The sequence below is a fragment of the Parasteatoda tepidariorum genome, chromosome 2, assembly GCF_982258835.1.
Source record: "Parasteatoda tepidariorum strain Cologne lab strain chromosome 2, Ptep-v5.0, whole genome shotgun sequence".
Classification (NCBI taxonomy): Eukaryota; Metazoa; Arthropoda; class Arachnida; order Araneae; family Theridiidae; genus Parasteatoda; species Parasteatoda tepidariorum.
The window spans coordinates 47606830-47627933 of NC_141756.1; the positions used below are offsets into that span (position 1 = coordinate 47606830).

At 40.5% G+C, this 21104-nt stretch overlaps 28 non-coding genes across 28 annotated transcripts; all 28 read left to right on the plus strand.

Annotated features, from left to right (window-relative positions):
- The first annotated feature begins 238 nt into the window (after positions 1-238).
- Positions 239-311, plus strand: TRNAK-UUU (transfer RNA lysine (anticodon UUU)). The gene has a single exon. It is a non-coding gene; the product is annotated as a tRNA-Lys (tRNA).
- Positions 312-1032: 721 nt separating this feature from the next.
- On the plus strand, positions 1033-1105 carry TRNAK-UUU (transfer RNA lysine (anticodon UUU)). Its single transcript has one exon. It is a non-coding gene; the product is annotated as a tRNA-Lys (tRNA).
- A 726-nt stretch (positions 1106-1831) lies between these two features.
- On the plus strand, positions 1832-1904 carry TRNAK-UUU (transfer RNA lysine (anticodon UUU)). Its single transcript has one exon. It is a non-coding gene; the product is annotated as a tRNA-Lys (tRNA).
- A 727-nt stretch (positions 1905-2631) lies between these two features.
- TRNAK-UUU (transfer RNA lysine (anticodon UUU)) lies at positions 2632-2704 on the plus strand. Its single transcript has one exon. It is a non-coding gene; the product is annotated as a tRNA-Lys (tRNA).
- Positions 2705-4030: 1326 nt separating this feature from the next.
- TRNAK-UUU (transfer RNA lysine (anticodon UUU)) lies at positions 4031-4103 on the plus strand. The gene has a single exon. It is a non-coding gene; the product is annotated as a tRNA-Lys (tRNA).
- A 127-nt stretch (positions 4104-4230) lies between these two features.
- Positions 4231-4303, plus strand: TRNAK-UUU (transfer RNA lysine (anticodon UUU)). Its single transcript has one exon. It is a non-coding gene; the product is annotated as a tRNA-Lys (tRNA).
- Positions 4304-4629: 326 nt separating this feature from the next.
- TRNAN-AUU (transfer RNA asparagine (anticodon AUU)) lies at positions 4630-4702 on the plus strand. Its single transcript has one exon. It is a non-coding gene; the product is annotated as a tRNA-Asn (tRNA).
- A 127-nt stretch (positions 4703-4829) lies between these two features.
- On the plus strand, positions 4830-4902 carry TRNAK-UUU (transfer RNA lysine (anticodon UUU)). Its single transcript has one exon. It is a non-coding gene; the product is annotated as a tRNA-Lys (tRNA).
- A 727-nt stretch (positions 4903-5629) lies between these two features.
- Positions 5630-5702, plus strand: TRNAK-UUU (transfer RNA lysine (anticodon UUU)). The gene has a single exon. It is a non-coding gene; the product is annotated as a tRNA-Lys (tRNA).
- A 127-nt stretch (positions 5703-5829) lies between these two features.
- On the plus strand, positions 5830-5902 carry TRNAK-UUU (transfer RNA lysine (anticodon UUU)). Its single transcript has one exon. It is a non-coding gene; the product is annotated as a tRNA-Lys (tRNA).
- Positions 5903-7028: 1126 nt separating this feature from the next.
- Positions 7029-7101, plus strand: TRNAK-UUU (transfer RNA lysine (anticodon UUU)). Its single transcript has one exon. It is a non-coding gene; the product is annotated as a tRNA-Lys (tRNA).
- A 127-nt stretch (positions 7102-7228) lies between these two features.
- TRNAK-UUU (transfer RNA lysine (anticodon UUU)) lies at positions 7229-7301 on the plus strand. Its single transcript has one exon. It is a non-coding gene; the product is annotated as a tRNA-Lys (tRNA).
- A 326-nt stretch (positions 7302-7627) lies between these two features.
- On the plus strand, positions 7628-7700 carry TRNAN-AUU (transfer RNA asparagine (anticodon AUU)). The gene has a single exon. It is a non-coding gene; the product is annotated as a tRNA-Asn (tRNA).
- Positions 7701-7827: 127 nt separating this feature from the next.
- On the plus strand, positions 7828-7900 carry TRNAK-UUU (transfer RNA lysine (anticodon UUU)). The gene has a single exon. It is a non-coding gene; the product is annotated as a tRNA-Lys (tRNA).
- Positions 7901-10426: 2526 nt separating this feature from the next.
- Positions 10427-10499, plus strand: TRNAN-AUU (transfer RNA asparagine (anticodon AUU)). Its single transcript has one exon. It is a non-coding gene; the product is annotated as a tRNA-Asn (tRNA).
- Positions 10500-11426: 927 nt separating this feature from the next.
- Positions 11427-11499, plus strand: TRNAK-UUU (transfer RNA lysine (anticodon UUU)). The gene has a single exon. It is a non-coding gene; the product is annotated as a tRNA-Lys (tRNA).
- Positions 11500-12427: 928 nt separating this feature from the next.
- Positions 12428-12500, plus strand: TRNAK-UUU (transfer RNA lysine (anticodon UUU)). Its single transcript has one exon. It is a non-coding gene; the product is annotated as a tRNA-Lys (tRNA).
- Positions 12501-13228: 728 nt separating this feature from the next.
- Positions 13229-13301, plus strand: TRNAN-AUU (transfer RNA asparagine (anticodon AUU)). Its single transcript has one exon. It is a non-coding gene; the product is annotated as a tRNA-Asn (tRNA).
- Positions 13302-14428: 1127 nt separating this feature from the next.
- Positions 14429-14501, plus strand: TRNAK-UUU (transfer RNA lysine (anticodon UUU)). The gene has a single exon. It is a non-coding gene; the product is annotated as a tRNA-Lys (tRNA).
- A 928-nt stretch (positions 14502-15429) lies between these two features.
- TRNAK-UUU (transfer RNA lysine (anticodon UUU)) lies at positions 15430-15502 on the plus strand. Its single transcript has one exon. It is a non-coding gene; the product is annotated as a tRNA-Lys (tRNA).
- A 527-nt stretch (positions 15503-16029) lies between these two features.
- Positions 16030-16102, plus strand: TRNAK-UUU (transfer RNA lysine (anticodon UUU)). The gene has a single exon. It is a non-coding gene; the product is annotated as a tRNA-Lys (tRNA).
- A 327-nt stretch (positions 16103-16429) lies between these two features.
- Positions 16430-16502, plus strand: TRNAN-AUU (transfer RNA asparagine (anticodon AUU)). The gene has a single exon. It is a non-coding gene; the product is annotated as a tRNA-Asn (tRNA).
- Positions 16503-17025: 523 nt separating this feature from the next.
- TRNAK-UUU (transfer RNA lysine (anticodon UUU)) lies at positions 17026-17098 on the plus strand. Its single transcript has one exon. It is a non-coding gene; the product is annotated as a tRNA-Lys (tRNA).
- A 927-nt stretch (positions 17099-18025) lies between these two features.
- TRNAN-AUU (transfer RNA asparagine (anticodon AUU)) lies at positions 18026-18098 on the plus strand. Its single transcript has one exon. It is a non-coding gene; the product is annotated as a tRNA-Asn (tRNA).
- A 728-nt stretch (positions 18099-18826) lies between these two features.
- TRNAK-UUU (transfer RNA lysine (anticodon UUU)) lies at positions 18827-18899 on the plus strand. Its single transcript has one exon. It is a non-coding gene; the product is annotated as a tRNA-Lys (tRNA).
- Positions 18900-19426: 527 nt separating this feature from the next.
- TRNAK-UUU (transfer RNA lysine (anticodon UUU)) lies at positions 19427-19499 on the plus strand. Its single transcript has one exon. It is a non-coding gene; the product is annotated as a tRNA-Lys (tRNA).
- A 327-nt stretch (positions 19500-19826) lies between these two features.
- TRNAN-AUU (transfer RNA asparagine (anticodon AUU)) lies at positions 19827-19899 on the plus strand. The gene has a single exon. It is a non-coding gene; the product is annotated as a tRNA-Asn (tRNA).
- Positions 19900-20422: 523 nt separating this feature from the next.
- TRNAK-UUU (transfer RNA lysine (anticodon UUU)) lies at positions 20423-20495 on the plus strand. Its single transcript has one exon. It is a non-coding gene; the product is annotated as a tRNA-Lys (tRNA).
- The last annotated feature ends 609 nt before the right edge of the window (positions 20496-21104 follow it).

A 21104-nucleotide genomic window follows, 5' to 3' on the forward strand; every position in this document is an offset into this window, starting at 1 on the left:
TATAATATTTTATCTGTTTATCGGCACTAACGGATTGAGCCCGGATAGCTCAGTCGGTAGAGCGTTAGGGTTTTAACCTAACGGTCCACGGTTCGAGTCCCTGTTCGGGTGATCTCTTTTTTTACTTGTATTTTATACTTGGAATATTTTATCTGTCTTCCGCAATCGGGCGATTCTTTCTCTTTCTTCTATTTTATACTTATAATATTTTATCTGATTTTCGGCACTAACGGTTTGAGCCCGGATAGCTCAGTCGGTAGAGCGTTAGGCTTTTAACCTAACGGTCCAGGGTTCGAGTCCCTGTTCGGGCGATCCCTTTTTTTACTTCTATTTTATACTTGGAAAATTCTATCTGTCTTCCGCGATCGGGCGATTCTTTCTTCTATTTTATACTTATAATATTTTATCTGTTTATCGGCACAAACGGAAAGAGCCCGGATAGCTCAGTCGGTAGAGCATTAGGCTTTTAACCTAACGGTCCAGGGTTCGAGAGCCTGTTCGGGCGATCCCTTTTTTTACTTCTATTTAATACTTAGAAAATTCGATCTGTCTTCTGCGATCGGGTGATTCTTTCTCTTTCTTCTATTTTATACTTATAATATTTTATCTGTTTATCGGCACTAACGGATTGAGCCCGTATAGCTCACTCGGTAGAGCATTAGGCTTTTAACCTAACGGTCCAGGGTTCGAGTGCCTGTTCGGGCGATCCCTTTTTTTACTTCTATTTAATACTTAGAAAATTCGATCTGTCTTCTGCGATCGGGTGATTCTTTCTCTTTCTTCTATTTTATACTTGTAATATTTTATCTGTTTATCGAAACTAACGGATTGAGCCCGGATAGCTCTGTAGGTAGAGCGTTAGGCTTTTAACCTAACGGTCCAGGGTTCGAGTCCCTGTTCGGGCGATCCCTTATTTTACTTCTATTTAATACTTGGAAAATTCGATCCGTCTTCCGCGATCGGGTGATTCTTTCTCTTTCTTCTATTTTATACTTATAATATTTTATCTGTTTATCGGCACTAACGGATTGAGCCCGGATAGCTCAGTCGGTAGAGCGTTAGGCTTTTAACCTAACGGTCCAGGGTTCGAGTCCCTGTTCGGGCGATCCCTTTTTTTACTTCTATTTTATACTTGGAAAATTCTATCTGTCTTCCGCGATCGGGCGATTCTTTCTCTTTCTTCTATTTTATACTTATAATATTTAATCTGTTTATCGGCACTAACGGATTGAGCCCGGATAGCTCAGTCGGTAGAGCGTTAGGCTTTTACCCTAACGGTCCAGGGTTCGAGTCCCTGTTCGGCGATCCCTTGTTTTTCTTGTATTTTATACTTGGAATATTTTGTCTGTCTTCCGCGATCGGGCGATTCTTTCTCTTTCTTCTATTTTATACTTATAATATTTTATCTGTTTATCGGCACTAACGGATTGAGACCGGATAGCTCAGTCGGTAGAGCGGTAGGCTTTTTACCTAACGGTCCAGGGTTCGAGTTCCTGTTCGGGCGATCCCTTTTTTTACTTGTATTTTATACTTGGAATATTTTATCTGTCTTCCGCGATCGGGTGATTCTTTCTCTTTTTTCTATTTTATACATATAATATTTTATCTGTTTATCGGCACTAACGGCTTGAGCCCGGATAGCTCTGCAGGTAGAGCGTTAGGCTTTTAACCTAACGGTCCAGGGTTCGAGTCTCTGTTCGGGCGATCGCTTTTTTAATTTGTATTTTCTACTTGGAAAATTCTATCTGTCTTGCGCGATCGGGCGATTCTTTCTCTTTCTTCTATTTTATACTTATAATATTTTATCTGTTTATCGGCACTAACGGATTGAGCCCGGATAGCTCAGTCGGTAGAGCGTTAGGCTTTTAACCTAACGGTCCAGGGTTCGAGTCCCTGTTCGGGCGATCTCTTTTTTTACTTGTATTTTATACTTGGAATATTTTATCAGTCATCCGCGTTCGGGCGATTCTTTCTCCTTCTTCTATTTTATACTTATAATATTTTATGTGTTTATCGGCACTAGCCGTTTGAGCCCGGATAGCTCAGTCGGTAGAGCGTTAGGCTTTTACCCTAACGGTCCAGGGTTCGAGTCCCTGTTCGGGCGATCTCTTTTTTTACTTGTATTTTATACTTGGAATATTTTATCAGTCTTCCGCGATCGGGCGATTCTTTCTCTTTCTTCTATTTTATACTTATAATATTTTATCTGTTTATCGGAACTAACGGAATGAGCCCGGATAGCTCAGACGGTAGAGCGTTAGGCTTTTAACCTAACGGTCCAGGGTTAGAGTCCCTGTTCGGGGGATCCCTTTTTTTACTTCTATTTTATACTTGGAAAATTCTATCTGTCTTCCGCGATCGGCTGATTCTTTCTCTTTCTTCTATTTTATACTTATAATATTTTATCTTTTTATCGGAACTAACTTATTGAGCCCGGATAGCTCAGTCGTTAGAGCGTTAGGCTTTTAACCTAACGGTCCAGGGTTCGAGTCCCTGTTCGGGCGATCCCTTTTTTTACTTCTATTTTATACTTGGAAAATTCTATCTGTCTTCCGCGATCGGGCGATTCTTTCTCTTTCTTCTATTTTATACTTATAATATTTTATCTTTTTATCGGAACAAACGGATTGAGCCCGGATAGCTCAGTCGGTAGAGCGTTAGGCTTTTAACCTAACGGTCCAGGGTTCGAGTCCCTGTTCGGGCGATCCCTTTTTTTACTTCTATTTTATACTTGGAAAATTCTATCTGTCTTCCGCGATCGGGCGATTCTTTCTCTTTCTTCTATTTTATACTTATAATATTTTATCTTTTTATCGGAACTAACGGATTGAGCCCGGATAGCTCAGTCGGTAGAGCGTTAGGCTTTTAACCTAACGGTCCAGGGTTCGAGTCCCTGATCGGGCGATCTCTTTTTTTACTTGTATTTTATACTTGGAATATTTTATCAGTCATCCGCCTTCGGGCAATTCTTTCTCCTTCTTCTATTTTAAACTTATAATATTTTATCTGTTTATCGGCACTAACCGTTTGAGCCCGGATAGCTCAGTCGGTAGAGCGTTAGGCTTTTACCCTAACGGTCCAGGGATCGAGTCCCTGTTCGGGCGATCTCTTTATTTACTTGTATTTTATACTCGGAATATTTTGTCTTCCTTCCGCGATCGGGCGATTCTTTCTCTTTCTTCTATTTTATACTTAAAATATTTTATCTGTTTATCGGCACTTACGGATTGAGCCCGGATAGCTCAGTCGGTAGAGCGTTAGGGTTTTAACCTAACGGTCCAGGGTTCGAGTCTCTGTTCGGACGATTCCTTTTTTTACTTCTATTTTATACTTGGAAAATTCTCTCTGTCTTCCGCGATCGGGCGATTCTTTCTCTTTCTTCTATTTTATACTTATAATACTTTATCTTTTTATCGGAACTAACGGATTGAGCCCGGATAGCTCAGTCGGTAGAGAGTTAGGCTTTTAACCTAACGGTCCAGAGTTCGAGTCCCTGTTCGGGCGATCCCTTTTTTACTTCTATTTTATACTTGGAAAATTCTATCTGTCTTCCGCGATCGGGCGATTCTTTCTCTTTCTTCTATTTTATACTTATAATATTTTATCTGTTTATCGGAACTAACGGAATGAGCCCGGATAGCTCAGACGGTAGAGCGTTAGGCTTTTAACCTAACGGTCCAGGGTTAGAGTCCCTGTTCGGGGGATCCCTTTTTTTACTTCTATTTTATACTTGGAAAACTCTATCTGTCTTCCGCGATCGGGTGATTCTTTCTCTTTCTTCTATTTTATACTTATAATATTTTATCTTTTTATCGGGACTAACGGATTGAGCCCGGATAGCTCAGTCGTTAGAGCGTTAGGCTTTTAACCTAACGGTCCAGGGTTCGAGTCCTTGTTCGGGCGATCCCTTTTTTTACTTCTATTTTATACTTGGAAAATTCTATCTGTCTTCCGCGATCGGGCGATTCTTTCTCTTTCTTCTATTTTATACTTATAATATTTTATCTTTTTATCGGAACAAACGGATTGAGCCCGGATAGCTCAGTCGGTAGAGCGTTAGGCTTTTAACCTAACGGTCCAGGGTTCGAGTCCCTGTTCGGGCGATCCCTTTTTTTACTTCTATTTTATACTTGGAAAATTCTATCTGTCTTCCGCGATCGGGCGATTCTTTCTCTTTCTTCTATTTTATACTTATAATATTTTATCTTTTTATCGGAACTAACGGATTGAGCCCGGATAGCTCAGTCGGTAGAGCGTTAGGCTTTTAACCTAACGGTCCAGGGTTCGAGTCCCTGTTCGGGCGATCCCTTTTTTTACTTCTATTTTATACTTGGAAAATTCTATCTGTCTTCCGCGATCGGGCGATTCTTTCTCTTTCTTCTATTTTATACTTATAATATTATATCTTTTTATCGGAACTAACGGCTTGAGCCCGGATAGCTCTGCAGGTAGAGCGTTAGGCTTTTAACCTAACGGTCCAGGGATCGAGTCTCTGTTCGGGCGATCCCTTTTTAACTTGTATTTTATACTTGGAAAATTCTATCTGTCTTGCGCGATCGGGCGATTCTTTCTCTTTCCTCTATTTTATACTTATAATATTTTATCTGTTTATCGGCACTAACGGATTGAGCCCGGATAGCTCAGTCGGTAGAGCATTAGGCTATTAACCTAACGGTCCTGGGTTCGAGTCCCTGTTCGGGCGATCCCTTTTTTTACTTCTATTTAATACTTGGAAAATTCGATCTGTCTTCCGCGATCGGGTGATTCTTTCTCTTTCTTCTATTTTATACTTATAATATTTTATCTGTTTATCGGCACTAACGGATTGAGCCCGGATAGCTCAGTCGGTAGAGCGTTAGGCTTTTAACCTAACGGTCCAGGGTTCGAGTCCCTGTTCGGGCGATCTCTTTTTTTACTTGTATTTTATACTTGGAATATTTTATCAGTCATCCGCGTTCGGGCGATTCTTTCTCCTTCTTCTATTTTATACTTATAATATTTTATGTGTTTATCGGCACTAGCCGTTTGAGCCCGGATAGCTCAGTCGGTAGAGCGTTAGGCTTTTACCCTAACGGTCCAGGGTTCGAGTCCCTGTTCGGGCGATCTCTTTTTTTACTTGTATTTTATACTTGGAATATTTTATCAGTCTTCCGCGATCGGGCGATTCTTTCTCTTTCTTCTATTTTATACTTATAATATTTTATCTGTTTATCGGAACTAACGGAATGAGCCCGGATAGCTCAGACGGTAGAGCGTTAGGCTTTTAACCTAACGGTCCAGGGTTAGAGTCCCTGTTCGGGGGATCCCTTTTTTTACTTCTATTTTATACTTGGAAAATTCTATCTGTCTTCCGCGATCGGCTGATTCTTTCTCTTTCTTCTATTTTATACTTATAATATTTTATCTTTTTATCGGAACTAACTTATTGAGCCCGGATAGCTCAGTCGTTAGAGCGTTAGGCTTTTAACCTAACGGTCCAGGGTTCGAGTCCCTGTTCGGGCGATCCCTTTTTTTACTTCTATTTTATACTTGGAAAATTCTATCTGTCTTCCGCGATCGGGCGATTCTTTCTCTTTCTTCTATTTTATACTTATAATATTTTATATTTTTATCGGAACAAACGGATTGAGCCCGGATAGCTCAGTCGGTAGAGCGTTAGGCTTTTAACCTAACGGTCCAGGGTTCGAGTCCCTGTTCGGGCGATCCCTTTTTTTACTTCTATTTTATACTTGGAAAATTCTATCTGTCTTCCGCGATCGGGCGATTCTTTCTCTTTCTTCTATTTTATACTTATAATATTTTATCTTTTTATCGGAACTAACGGATTGAGCCCGGATAGCTCAGTCGGTAGAGCGTTAGGCTTTTAACCTAACGGTCCAGGGTTCGAGTCCCTGTTCGGGCGATCTCTTTTTTTACTTGTATTTTATACTTGGAATATTTTATCAGTCATCCGCCTTCGGGCAATTCTTTCTCCTTCTTCTATTTTAAACTTATAATATTTTATCTGTTTATCGGCACTAACCGTTTGAGCCCGGATAGCTCAGTCGGTAGAGCGTTAGGCTTTTACCCTAACGGTCCAGGGATCGAGTCCCTGTTCGGGCGATCTCTTTATTTACTTGTATTTTATACTCGGAATATTTTGTCTTCCTTCCGCGATCGGGCGATTCTTTCTCTTTCTTCTATTTTATACTTAAAATATTTTATCTGTTTATCGGCACTTACGGATTGAGCCCGGATAGCTCAGTCGGTAGAGCGTTAGGGTTTTAACCTAACGGTCCAGGGATCGAGTCTCTGTTCGGACGATCCCTTTTTTTACTTCTATTTTATACTTGGAAAATTCTCTCTGTCTTCCGCGATCGGGCGATTCTTTCTCTTTCTTCTATTTTATACTTATAATACTTTATCTTTTTATCGGAACTAACGGATTGAGCCCGGATAGCTCAGTCGGTAGAGAGTTAGGCTTTTAACCTAACGGTCCAGGGTTCGAGTCCCTGTTCGGGCGATCCCTTTTTTACTTCTATTTTATACTTGGAAAATTCTATCTGTCTTCCGCGATCGGGCGATTCTTTCTCTTTCTTCTATTTTATACTTATAATATTTTATCTGTTTATCGGAACTAACGGAATGAGCCCGGATAGCTCAGACGGTAGAGCGTTAGGCTTTTAACCTAACGGTCCAGGGTTAGAGTCCCTGTTCGGGGGATCCCTTTTTTTACTTCTATTTTATACTTGGAAAACTCTATCTGTCTTCCGCGATCGGGTGATTCTTTCTCTTTCTTCTATTTTATACTTATAATATTTTATCTTTTTATCGGGACTAACGGATTGAGCCCGGATAGCTCAGTCGTTAGAGCGTTAGGCTTTTAACCTAACGGTCCAGGGTTCGAGTCCCTGTTCGGGCGATCCCTTTTTTTACTTCTATTTTATACTTGGAAAATTCTATCTGTCTTCCGCGATCGGGCGATTCTTTCTCTTTCTTCTATTTTATACTTATAATATTTTATCTTTTTATCGGAACAAACGGATTGAGCCCGGATAGCTCAGTCGGTAGAGCGTTAGGCTTTTAACCTAACGGTCCAGGGTTCGAGTCCCTGTTCGGGCGATCCCTTTTTTTACTTCTATTTTATACTTGGAAAATTCTATCTGTCTTCCGCGATCGGGCGATTCTTTCTCTTTCTTCTATTTTATACTTATAATATTTTATCTTTTTATCGGAACTAACGGATTGAGCCCGGATAGCTCAGTCGGTAGAGCGTTAGGCTTTTAACCTAACGGTCCAGGGTTCGAGTCCCTGTTCGGGCGATCCCTTTTTTTACTTCTATTTTATACTTTTAAAATTCTATCTGTCTTCCGCGATCGGGCGATTCTTTCTCTTTCTTCTATTTTATACTTATAATATTATATCTTTTTATCGGAACTAACGGCTTGAGCCCGGATAGCTCTGCAGGTAGAGCGTTAGGCTTTTAACCTAACGGTCCAGGGATCGAGTCTCTGTTCGGGCGATCCCTTTTTAACTTGTATTTTATACTTGGAAAATTCTATCTGTCTTGCGCGATCGGGCGATTCTTTCTCTTTCCTCTATTTTATACTTATAATGTTTTATCTGTTTATCGGCACTAACGGATTGAGCCCGGATAGCTCAGTCGGTAGAGCATTAGGCTATTAACCTAACGGTCCTGGGTTCGAGTCCCTGTTCGGGCGATCCCTTTTTTTACTTCTATTTAATACTTGGAAAATTCGATCTGTCTTCCGCGATCGGGTGATTCTTTCTCTTTCTTCTATTTTATACTTATAATATTTTATCTGTTTATCGGCACTAACGGATTGAGCCCGGATAGCTCAGTCGGTAGAGCGTTAGGCTTTTAACCTAACGGGCCAGGGTTCGAGTCCCTGTTCGGGCGATCTCTTTTTTTACTTGTATTTTATACTTGGAATATTTTATCAGTCATCCGCGTTCGGGCGATTCTTTCTCCTTCTTCTATTTTATACTTATAATATTTTATCTGTTTATCGGCACTAACGGTTTGAGCCCGGATAGCTCAGACGGTAGAGCGTTAGGCTTTTAGCCTAACGGTCCAGGGTTAGAGTCCTTGTTCGGGGGATCCCTTTTTTTACTTCTATTTTATACTTGGAAAATTCTATCTGTCTTCCGCGATCGGGTGATTCTTTCTCTTTCTTCTATTTTATACTTATAATATTTTATCTTTTTATCGGAACAAACGGATTGAGCCCGGATAGCTCAGACGGTAGAGCGTTAGGCTTTTAACCTAACGGTCCAGGGTTCGAGTCCCTGTTCGGGCGATCCCTTTTTTTACTTCTATTTTATACTTGGAAAATTCTATCTGTCTTCCGCGATCGGGCGATTCTTTCTCTTTCTTCTATTTTATACTTATAATATTTTATCTTTTTATCATAACTAACGGATTGAGCCCGGATAGCTCAGTCGGTAGAGCGTTAGGCTTTTAACCTAACGGTCCACGGTTCGAGTCCCTGTTCGGGCGATCCCTTTTTTTACTTCTATTTTATACTTGGAAAATTCTATCTGTCTTCCGCGATCGGGCGATTCTTTCTCTTTCTTCTATTTTATACTTATAATATTTTATCTTTTTATCGGAACTAACGGTTTGAGCCCGGATAGCTCTGCAGGTAGAGCGTTAGACTTTTAACCTAACGGTCCAGGGTTCGAGTCTCTGTTCGGGCGATCCCTTTTTTAACTTGTATTTTATACTTGGAAAATTCTATCTGTCTTGCGCGATCGGGCGATTCTTTCTCTTTCCTCTATTTTATACTTATAATATTTTATCTGTTTATCGGCACTAACCGTTTGAGCCCGGATAGCTCAGTCGGTAGAGCGTTAGGCTTTTACCCTAACGGTCCAGGGATCGAGTCCCTGTTCGGGCGATCTCTTTATTTACTTGTATTTTATACTCGGAATATTTTGTCTTCCTTCCACGATCGGGCGATTCTTTCTCTTTCTTCTATTTTATACTTAAAATATTTTATCTGTTTATCGGCACTTACGGATTGAGCCCGGATAGCTCAGTCGGTAGAGCGTTAGGGTTTTAACCTAACGGTCCAGGGTTCGAGTCTCTGTTCGGACGATCCCTTTTTTTACTTCTATTTTATACTTGGAAAATTCTCTCTGTCTTCCGCGATCGGGCGATTCTTTCTCTTTCTTCTATTTTATACTTATAATACTTTATCTTTTTATCGGAACTAACGGATTGAGCCCGGATAGCTCATTCGGTAGAGAGTTAGGCTTTTAACCTAACGGTCCAGGGTTCGAGTCCCTGTTCGGGCGATCCCTTTTTTACTTCTATTTTATACTTGGAAAATTCTATCTGTCTTCCGCGATCGGGCGATTCTTTCTCTTTCTTCTATTTTATACTTATAATATTTTATCTGTTTATCGGAACTAACGGAATGAGCCCGGATAGCTCAGACGGTAGAGCGTTAGGATTTTAACCTAACGGTCCAGGGTTAGAGTCACTGTTCGGAGGATCCCTTTTTTTACTTCTATTTTATACTTGGAAAATTCTATCTGTCTTCCGCGATCGGGTGATGCCTTCTCTTTCTTCTATTTTATACTTATAATATTTTATCTTTTTATCGGAACTAACGGATTGAGCCCGGATAGCTCAGTCGTTAGAGCGTTAGGCTTTTAACCTAACGGTCCAGGGTTCGAGTCCCTGTTCGGGCGATCCCTTTTTTTACTTCTATTTTATACTTGGAAAATTCTATCTGTCTTCCGCGATCGGGCGATTCTTTCTCTTTCTTCTATTTTATACTTATAATATTTTATCTTTTTATCGGAACAAACGGATTGAGCCCGGATAGCTCAGTCGGTAGAGCGTTAGGCTTTTAACCTAACGGTCCAGGGATCGAGTCCCTGTTCGGGCGATCCCTTTTTTTACTTCTATTTTATACTTGGAAAATTCTATCTGTCTTCCGCGATCGGGCGATTCTTTCTCTTTCTTCTATTTTATACTTATAATATTTTATCTTTTTATCGGAACTAACGGATTGAGCCCGGATAGCTCAGTCGGTAGAGCGTTAGGCTTTTAACCTAACGGTCCAGGGTAAGAGTCCCTGTTCGGGCGATCCCTTTTTTTACTTCTATTTTATACTTGGAAAATTCTATCTGTCTTCCGCGATCGGGCGATTCTTTCTCTTTCTTCTATTTTATACTTATAATATTTTATCTTTTTATCGGAACTAACGGCTTGAGCCCGGATAGCTCTGCAGGTAGAGCGTTAGGCTTTTAACCTAACGGTCCAGGGATCGAGTCTCTGTTCGGGCGATCCCTTTTTTAACTTGTATTTTATACTTGGAAAATTCTATCTGTCTTGCGCGATCGGGCGATTCTTTCTCTTTCCTCTATTTTATACTTATAATATTTTATCTGTTTATCGGCACTAACGGATTGAGCCCGGATAGCTCAGTCGGTAGAGCATTAGGCTATTAACCTAACGGTCCTGGGTTCGAGTCCCTGTTCGGGCGATCCCTTTTTTTACTTCTATTTAATACTTGGAAAATTCGATCTGTCTTCCGCGATCGGGTGATTCTTTCTCTTTCTTCTATTTTGTACTTATAATATTTTATCTGTTTATCGGCACTAACGGATTGAGCCCGGATAGCTCAGTCGGTAGAGCGTTAGGCTTTTAACCTAACGGTCCAGGGATCGAGTCCCTGTTCGGGCGATCTCTTTCTTTACTTGTATTTTATACTTGGAATATTTTGTCTTCCTTCCGCGATCGGGCGATTCTTTCTCTTTCTTCTATTTTATACTTATAATATTTTATCTGTTTATCGGCACTAACGGATTGAGCCCGGATAGCTCAGTCGGTAGAGCGTTAGGGTTTTAACCTAACGGTCCAGGGTTCGAGTCCCTGTTCGGGCGATCCCTTTTTTTACTTCTATTTTATACTTGGAAAATTCTATCTGTCTTCCGCAATCGGGCGATTCTTTCTCTTTCTTCTATTTTATACTTATAATATTTTATCTTTTTATCATAACTAACGGATTGATCCCGGATAGCTCAGTCGGTAGAGCGTTAGGCTTTTAACCTAACGGTCCAGGGTTCGAGTCCCTGTTCGGGCGATCCCTTTTTTTACTTCTATTTTATACTTGGAAAATTCTATCTGTCTTCCGCGATCGGGCGATTCTTTCTCTTTCTTCTATTTTATACTTATAATATTTTATCTTTTTATCATAACTAACGGATTGAGCCCGGATAGCTCAGTCGGTAGAGCGTTAGGCTTTTAACCTAACAGTCCAGGGTTCGAGTCCTTGTTCGGGCGATCCCTTTTTTTACTTCTATTTTATACTTGGAAAATTCTATCTGTCTTCCGCGATCGGGCGATTCTTTCTCTTTCTTCTATTTTATACTTATAATATTTTATCTTTTTATCGGAACTAACGGATTGAGCCCGGATAGCTCAGTCGGTAGAGCGTTAGGCTTTTAACCTAACGGTCCAGGGTTCGAGTCCCTGTTCGGGCGAACCCTTTTTTAACTTCTATTTTATACTTGGAAAATTCTATCTGTCTCCCGCGATCGGGCGATTCTTTCTCTTTCTTCTATTTTATACTTATAATATTTTATCTGTTTATCGGCACTAATGGATTGAGCCCGGATAGCTCAGTCGGTAGAGCGTTAGGCTTTTAACCTAACTGTCCAGGGTTCGAGTCCCTGTTCGGGCGATCCCTTTTTTTACTTCTATTTTATACTTGGAAAATTCTATCTGTCTTCCGCGATCGGGCGATTCTTTCTGTTTCTTCTATTTTATACTTATAATATTTTGTCTTTTTATCGGAACTAACGGATTGCGCCCGGATAGCTCAGTCGGTAGAGCGTTAGGCTTTTAACCTAACGGTCCAGGGTTCGTGTCCCTGTTCGGGCGATCCCTTTTTTTACTTCTATTTTATACTTGGAAAATTCTATCTGTCTTCCGCAATCCGGCGATTCTTTCTCTTTCTTCTATTTTATACTTATAATATTTTATCTGTTTATCGGCACTAACTGATTGAGCCCGGATAGCTCAGTCGGTAGCGCGTTAGGCTTTTAACCTAACGGTCCAGGGTTCGAGTCCCTGTTCGGGCGATCCCTTTTTTTACTTCTATTTTATACTTTGAAAATTCTATCTGTCTTCCGCGATCGGGCGATTCTTTCTCTTTCTTCTATTTTATACTTATAATATTTTATCTTTTTTATCGGAACTAACGGATTGAGCTCGGATAGCTCAGTCGGTAGAGCGTTAGGATTTTAACCTAACGGTCCAGGGTTCGAGTCCCTGTTCGGGTGATCCCTTTTTTTACTTCTATTTTATACTTGGAAAATTCTATCTGTCTTCCGCGATCGGGCGATTCTTTCTCTTTCTTCTTTTTTATACTTATAATATTTTATCTGTTTATCGGCACTAACGGATTGAGCCCGGATAGCTCAGTCGGTAGAGCGTTAGGCTTTTAACCTAACGGTCCAGGGTTCGAGTCCCTGTTCGGGCGATCTCTTTTTTTACTTGTATTTTATACTTGGAATATTTTATCAGTCATCCGCGTTCGGGCGATTCTTTCTCCTTCTTCTATTTTATACTTATAATATTTTATCTGTTTATCGGCACTAACGGTTTGAGCCCGGATAGCTCAGACGGTAGAGCGTTAGGCTTTTAACCTAACGGTCCAGGGTTCGAGTCCCTGTTCGGGGGATCCCTTTTTTTACTTCTATTTTATACTTGGAAAATTCTATCTGTCTTCCGCGATCGGGTGATTCTTTCTCTTTCTTCTATTTTATACTTATAATATTTTATCTTTTTATCGGAACAAACGGATTGAGCCCGGATAGCTCAGTCGTTAGAGCGTTAGGCTTTTAACCTAACGGTCCAGGGTTCGAGTCCCTGTTCGGGCGATCCCTTTTTTTTACTTCTATTTAATACTTGGAAAATTCGATCTGTCTTCCGCGATCGGGTGATTCTTTCTCTTTCTTCTATTTTGTACTTATAATATTTTATCTGTTTATCGGCACTAACGGTTTGAGCCCGGATAGCTCAGTCGGTAGAGCGTTAGGCTTTTACCCTAACGGTCCAGGGATCGAGTCCCTGTTCGGGCGATCTCTTTCTTTACTTGTATTTTATACTTGGAATATTTTGTCTTCCTTCCGCGATCGGGCGATTCTTTCTCTTTCTTCTATTTTATACTTATAATATTTTATCTGTTTATCGGCACTAACGGATTGAGCCCGGATAGCTCAGTCGGTAGAGCATTAGGCTATTAACCTAACGGTCCTGGGTTCGAGTCCCTTTTCGGGCGATCCCTTTTTTTACTTCTATTTAATACTTGGTAAATTCGATCTGTCTTCCGCAGTCGGGTGATTCTTTCTCTTTCTTCTATTTTATACTTATAATATTTTATCTGTTTATCGGCACTAACGGATTGAGCCCGAAAAGCTCAGTCGGTAGAGCGTTAGGCTTTTAACCTAACGGTCCAGGGTTCGAGTCCCTGTTCGGGCGATCTCTTTTTTTACTTGTATTTTATACTTGGAATATTTTATCAGTCATCCGCGTTCGGGCGATTCTTTCTCCTTCTTCTATTTTATACTTATAATATTTTATCTGTTTATCGGCACTAACGGTTTGAGCCCGGATAGCTCAGTCGGTAGAGCGTTAGGCTTTTACCCTAACGGTCCAGGGATCGAGTCCCTGTTCGGGCGATCTCTTTCTTTACTTGTATTTTATACTTGGAATATTTTGTCTTCCTTCCGCGATCGGGCGATTCTTTCTCTTTCTTCTATTTTATACTTATAATATTTTATCTGTTTATCGGCACTAACGGATTGAGCCCGGATAGCTCAGTCGGTAGAGCGTTAGGGTTTTAACCTAACGGTCCAGGGTTCGAGTCCCTGTTCGGGCGATCCCTTTTTTTACTTCTATTTTATACTTGGAAAATTCTATCTGTCTTCCGCGATCGGGCGATTCTTTCTCTTTCTTCTATTTTATACTTATAATATTTTATCTTTTTATCATAACTAACGGATTGATCCCGGATAGCTCAGTCGGTAGAGCGTTAGGCTTTTAACCTAACGGTCCAGGGTTCGAGTCCCTGTTCGGGCGATCCCTTTTTTTACTTCTATTTTATACTTGGAAAATTCTATCTGTCTTCCGCGATCGGGCGATTCTTTCTCTTTCTTCTATTTTATACTTATAATATTTTATCTTTTTATCATAACTAACGGATTGAGCCCGGATAGCTCAGTCGGTAGAGCGTTAGGCTTTTAACCTAACAGTCCAGGGTTCGAGTCCTTGTTCGGGCGATCCCTTTTTTTACTTCTATTTTATACTTGGAAAATTCTATCTGTCTTCCGCGATCGGGCGATTCTTTCTCTTTCTTCTATTTTATACTTATAATATTTTATCTTTTTATCGGTACTAACGGATTGAGCCCGGATAGCTCAGTCGGTAGAGCGTTAGGCTTTTAACCTAACGGTCCAGGGTTCGAGTCCCTGTTCGGGCGAACCCTTTTTTAACTTCTATTTTATACTTGGAAAATTCTATCTGTCTCCCGCGATCGGGCGATTCTTTCTCTTTCTTCTATTTTATACTTATAATATTTTATCTGTTTATCGGCACTAATGGATTGAGCCCGGATAGCTCAGTCGGTAGAGCGTTAGGCTTTTAACCTAACTGTCCAGGGTTCGAGTCCCTGTTCGGGCGATCCCTTTTTTTACTTCTATTTTATACTTGGAAAATTCTATCTGTCTTCCGCGATCGGGCGATTCTTTCTGTTTCTTCTATTTTATACTTATAATATTTTGTCTTTTTATCGGAACTAACGGATTGCGCCCGGATAGCTCAGTCGGTAGAGCGTTAGGCTTTTAACCTAACGGTCCAGGGTTCGTGTCCCTGTTCGGGCGATCCCTTTTTTTACTTCTATTTTATACTTGGAAAATTCTATCTGTCTTCCGCAATCCGGCGATTCTTTCTCTTTCTTCTATTTTATACTTATAATATTTTATCTGTTTATCGGCACTAACTGATTGAGCCCGGATAGCTCAGTCGGTAGCGCGTTAGGCTTTTAACCTAACGGTCCAGGGTTCGAGTCCCTGTTCGGGCGATCCCTTTTTTTACTTCTATTTTATACTTTGAAAATTCTATCTGTCTTCCGCGATCGGGCGATTCTTTCTCTTTCTTCTATTTTATACTTATAATATTTTATCTTTTTTATCGGAACTAACGGATTGAGCTCGGATAGCTCAGTCGGTAGAGCGTTAGGATTTTAACCTAACGGTCCAGGGTTCGAGTCCCTCTTCGGGTGATCCCTTTTTTTACTTCTATTTTATACTTGGAAAATTCTATCTGTCTTCCGCGATCGGGCGATTCTTTCTCTTTCTTCTTTTTTATACTTATAATATTTTATCTGTTTATCGGCACTAACGGATTGAGCCCGGATAGCTCAGTCGGTAGAGCGTTAGGCTTTTAACCTAACGGTCCAGGGTTCGAGTCCCTGTTCGGGCGATCTCTTTTTTTACTTGTATTTTATACTTGGAATATTTTATCAGTCATCCGCGTTCGGGCGATTCTTTCTCCTTCTTCTATTTTATACTTATAATATTTTATCTGTTTATCGGCACTAACGGTTTGAGCCCGGATAGCTCAGACGGTAGAGCGTTAGGCTTTTAACCTAACGGTCCAGGGTTAGAGTCCCTGTTCGGGGGATCCCTTTTTTTACTTCTATTTTATACTTGGAAAATTCTATCTGTCTTCCGCGATCGGGTGATTCTTTCTCTTTCTTCTATTTTATACTTATAATATTTTATCTTTTTATCGGAACTAACGGATTGAGCCCGGATAGCTCAGTCGTTAGAGCGTTAGGCTTTTAACCTAACGGTCCAGGGTTCGAGTCCCTGTTCGGGCGATCCCTTTTTTTACTTCTATTTTATACTTGGAAAATTCTATCTGTCTTCCGCGATCGGGCGATTCTTTCTCTTTCTTCTATTTTATACTTATAATATTTTATCTTTTTATCATAACTAACGGATTGAGCCCGGATAGCTCAGTCGGTAGAGCGTTAGGCTTTTAACCTAACGGTCCAGGGTTCGAGTCCCTGTTCGGGCGATCCCTTTTTTTACTTCTATTTTATACTTGGAAAATTCTATCTGTCTTCCGCGATCGGGCGATTCTTTCTCTTTCTTCTATTTTATACTTATAATATTTTATCTTTTTATCGGAACTAACGGCTTGAGCCCGGATAGCTCTGCAGGTAGAGCGTTAGACTTTTAACCTAACGGTCCAGGGTTCGAGTCTCTGTTCGGGCGATCCCTTTTTTAACTTGTATTTTATACTTTGAAAATTCTATCTGTCTTGCGCGATCGGGCGATTCTTTCTCTTTCCTCTATTTTATACTTATAATATTTTATCTGTTTATCGGCACTAACGGATTGAGCCCGGATAGCTCAGTCGGTAGAGCATTAGGCTATTAGCCTAACGGTCCTGGGTTCGAGTCCCTGTTCGGGCGATCCCTTTTTTTACTTCTATTTAATACTTGGTAAATTCGATCTGTCTTCCGCAGTCGGGTGATTCTTTCTCTTTCTTCTATTTTATACTTATAATATTTTATCTGTTTATCGGCACTAACGGATTGAGCCCGAAAAGCTCAGTCGGTAGAGCGTTAGGCTTTTAACCTAACGGTCCAGGGTTCGAGTCCCTGTTCGGGCGATCCCTTTTTTTACTTCTATTTTATACTTGGAAAATTCTATCAGTCTTCCGCGATCGGGCGATTCTTTCTCTTTCTTCTATTTTATACTTATAATATTTTATCTTTTTATCATAACTAACGGATTGAGCCCGGATAGCTCAGTCGGTAGAGCGTTAGGCTTTTAACCTAACAGTCCAGGGTTCGAGTCCCTGTTCGGGCGATCCCTTTTTTTACTTCTATTTTATACTTGGAAAATTCTGTCTTCCGCGATCGGGCGATTCTTTCTCTTTCTTCTATTTTATACTTATAATATTTTATCTTTTTATCGGAACTAACGGATTGAGCCCGGATAGCTCAGTCGGTAGAGCGTTAGGCTTTTAACCTAACGGTCCAGGGTTCGAGTCCCTGTTCGGGCGATCCCTTTTTTTACTTCTATTTTATACTTGGAAAATTCTATCTGTCTTCCGCGATCGGGCGATTCTTTCTCTTTCTTCTATTTTATACTTATAATATTTTATCTGTTTATCGGCACTAATGGATTGAGCCCGGATAGCTCAGTCGGTAGAGCGTTAGGCTTTTAACCTAACTGTCCAGGGTTCGAGTCCCTGTTCGGGCGATCCCTTTTTTTACTTCTATTTTATACTTGGAAAATTCTATCTGTCTTCCGCGATCGGGCGATTCTTTCTGTTTCTTCTATTTTATACTTATAATATTTTGTCTTTTTATCGGAACTAACGGATTGCGCCCGGATAGCTCAGTCGGTAGAGCGTTAGGCTTTTAACCTAACGGTCCAGGGTTCGTGTCCCTGTTCGGGCGATCCCTTTTTTTACTTCTATTTTATACTTGGAAAATTCTATCTGTCTTCCGCAATCCGGCGATTCTTTCTCTTTCTTCTATTTTATACTTATAATATTTTATCTGTTTATCGGCACTAACTGATTGCGCCCGGATAGCTCAGTCGGTAGCGCGTTAGGCTTTTAACCTAACGGTCCAGGGATCGAGTCCCTGTTCGGGCGATCCCTTTTTTTACTTCTATTTTATACTTTGAAAATTCTATCTGTCTTCCGCGATCGGGCGATTCTTTCTCTTTCTTCTATTTTATACTTATAATATTTTATCTTTTTATCGGAACTAACGGATTGAGCTCGGATAGCTCAGTCGGTAGAGCGTTAGGCTTTTAACCTAACGGTCCAGGGTTCGAGTCCCTGTTCGGGTGATCCCTTTTTTTACTTCTATTTTATACTTGGAAAATTCTATCTGTCTTCCGCGATCGGGCGATTCTTTCTCTTTCTTCTTTTTTATACTTATAATATTTTATCTGTTTATCGGCACTAACGGATTGAGCCCGGATAGCTCAGTCGCTAGAGCATTAGGCTATTAACCTAACGGTCCTGGGTTCGAGTCCCTGTTCGGGCGATCCCTTTTTTTACTTCTATTTTATACTTGGAAAATTCTATCTGTCTTCCGCGATCGGGCGATTCTTTCTGTTTCTTCTATTTTATACTTATAATATTTTGTCTTTTTATCGGAACTAACGGATTGCGCCCGGATAGCTCAGTCGGTAGAGCGTTAGGCTTTTAACCTAACGGTCCAGGGTTCGTGTCCCTGTTCGGGCGATCCCTTTTTTTACTTCTATTTTATACTTGGAAAATTCTATCTGTCTTCCGCAATCCGGCGATTCTTTCTCTTTCTTCTATTTTATACTTATAATATTTTATCTGTTTATCGGCACTAACTGATTGAGCCCGGATAGCTCAGTCGGTAGCGCGTTAGGCTTTTAACCTAACGGTCCAGGGTTCGAGTCCCTGTTCGGGCGATCCCTTTTTTTACTTCTATTTTATACTTTGAAAATTCTATCTGTCTTCCGCGATCGGGCGATTCTTTCTCTTTCTTCTATTTTATACTTATAATATTTTATCTTTTTTATCGGAACTAACGGATTGAGCTCGGATAGCTCAGTCGGTAGAGCGTTAGGATTTTAACCTAACGGTCCAGGGTTCGAGTCCCTGTTCGGGTGATCCCTTTTTTTACTTCTATTTTATACTTGGAAAATTCTATCTGTCTTCCGCGATCGGGCGATTCTTTCTCTTTCTTCTTTTTTATACTTATAATATTTTATCTGTTTATCGGCACTAACGGATTGAGCCCGGATAGCTCAGTCGGTAGAGCGTTAGGCTTTTAACCTAACGGTCCAGGGTTCGAGTCCCTGTTCGGGCGATCTCTTTTTTTACTTGTATTTTATACTTGGAATATTTTATCAGTCATCCGCGTTCGGGCGATTCTTTCTCCTTCTTCTATTTTATATTTATAATATTTTATCTGTTTATCGGCACTAACGGTTTGAGCCCGGATAGCTCAGACGGTAGAGCGTTAGGCTTTTAACCTAACGGTCCAGGGTTAGAGTCCCTGTTCGGGGGATCCCTTTTTTTACTTCTATTTTATACTTGGAAAATTCTATCTGTCTTCCGCGATCGGGTGATTCTTTCTCTTTCTTCTATTTTATACTTATAATATTTTATCTTTTTATCGGAACTAACGGATTGAGCCCGGATAGCTCAGTCGTTAGAGCGTTAGGCTTTTAACCTAACGGTCCAGGGTTCGAGTCCCTGTTCGGGCGATCCCTTTTTTTACTTCTATTTTATACTTGGAAAATTCTATCTGTCTTCCGCGATCGGGCGATTCTTTCTCTTTCTTCTATTTTATACTTATAATATTTTATCTTTTTATCATAACTAACGGATTGAGCCCGGATAGCTCAGTCGGTAGAGCGTTAGGCTTTTAACCTAACGGTCCAGGGTTCGAGTCCCTGTTCGGGCGATCCCTTTTTTTACTTCTATTTTATACTTGGAAAATTCTATCTGTCTTCCGCGATCGGGCGATTCTTTCTCTTTCTTCTATTTTATACTTATAATATTTTATCTTTTTATCGGAACTAACGGCTTGAGCCCGGATAGCTCTGCAGGTAGAGCGTTAGACTTTTAACCTAACGGTCCAGGGTTCGAGTCTCTGTTCGGGCGATCCCTTTTTTAACTTGTATTTTATACTTTGAAAATTCTATCTGTCTTGCGCGATCGGGCGATTCTTTCTCTTTCCTCTATTTTATACTTATAATATTTTATCTGTTTATCGGCACTAACGGATTGAGCCCGGATAGCTCAGTCGGTAGAGCATTAGGCTATTAGCCTAACGGTCCTGGGTTCGAGTCCCTGTTCGGGCGATCCCTTTTTTTACTTCTATTTAATACTTGGTAAATTCGATCTGTCTTCCGCAGTCGGGTGATTCTTTCTCTTTCTTCTATTTTATACTTATAATATTTTATCTGTTTATCGGCACTAACGGATTGAGCCCGAAAAGCTCAGTCGGTAGAGCGTTAGGCTTTTAACCTAACGGTCCAGGGTTCGAGTCCCTGTTCGGGCGATCCCTTTTTTTACTTCTATTTTATACTTGGAAAATTCTATCAGTCTTCCGCGATCGGGCGATTCTTTCTCTTTCTTCTATTTTATACTTATAATATTTTATCTTTTTATCATAACTAACGGATTGAGCCCGGATAGCTCAGTCGGTAGAGCGTTAGGCTTTTAACCTAACAGTCCAGGGTTCGAGTCCCTGTTCGGGCGATCCCTTTTTTTACTTCTATTTTATACTTGGAAAATTCTGTCTTCCGCGATCGGGCGATTCTTTCTCTTTCTTCTATTTTATACTTATAATATTTTATCTTTTTATCGGAACTAACGGATTGAGCCCGGATAGCTCAGTCGGTAGAGCGTTAGGCTTTTAACCTAACGGTCCAGGGTTCGAGTCCCTGTTCGGGCGATCCCTTTTTTTACTTCTATTTTATACTTGGAAAATTCTATCTGTCTTCCGCGATCGGGCGATTCTTTCTCTTTCTTCTATTTTATACTTATAATATTTTATCTGTTTATCGGCACTAATGGATTGAGCCCGGATAGCTCAGTCGGTAGAGCGTTAGGCTTTTAACCTAACTGTCCAGGGTTCGAGTCCCTGTTCGGGCGATCCCTTTTTTTACTTCTATTTTATACTTGGAAAATTCTATCTGTCTTCCGCGATCGGGCGATTCTTTCTGTTTCTTCTATTTTATACTTATAATATTTTGTCTTTTTATCGGAACTAACGGATTGCGCCCGGATAGCTCAGTCGGTAGAGCGTTAGGCTTTTAACCTAACGGTCCAGGGTTCGTGTCCCTGTTCGGGCGATCCCTTTTTTTACTTCTATTTTATACTTGGAAAATTCTATCTGTCTTCCGCAATCCGGCGATTCTTTCTCTTTCTTCTATTTTATACTTATAATATTTTATCTGTTTATCGGCACTAACTGATTGCGCCCGGATAGCTCAGTCGGTAGCGCGTTAGGCTTTTAACCTAACGGTCCAGGGATCGAGTCCCTGTTCGGGCGATCCCTTTT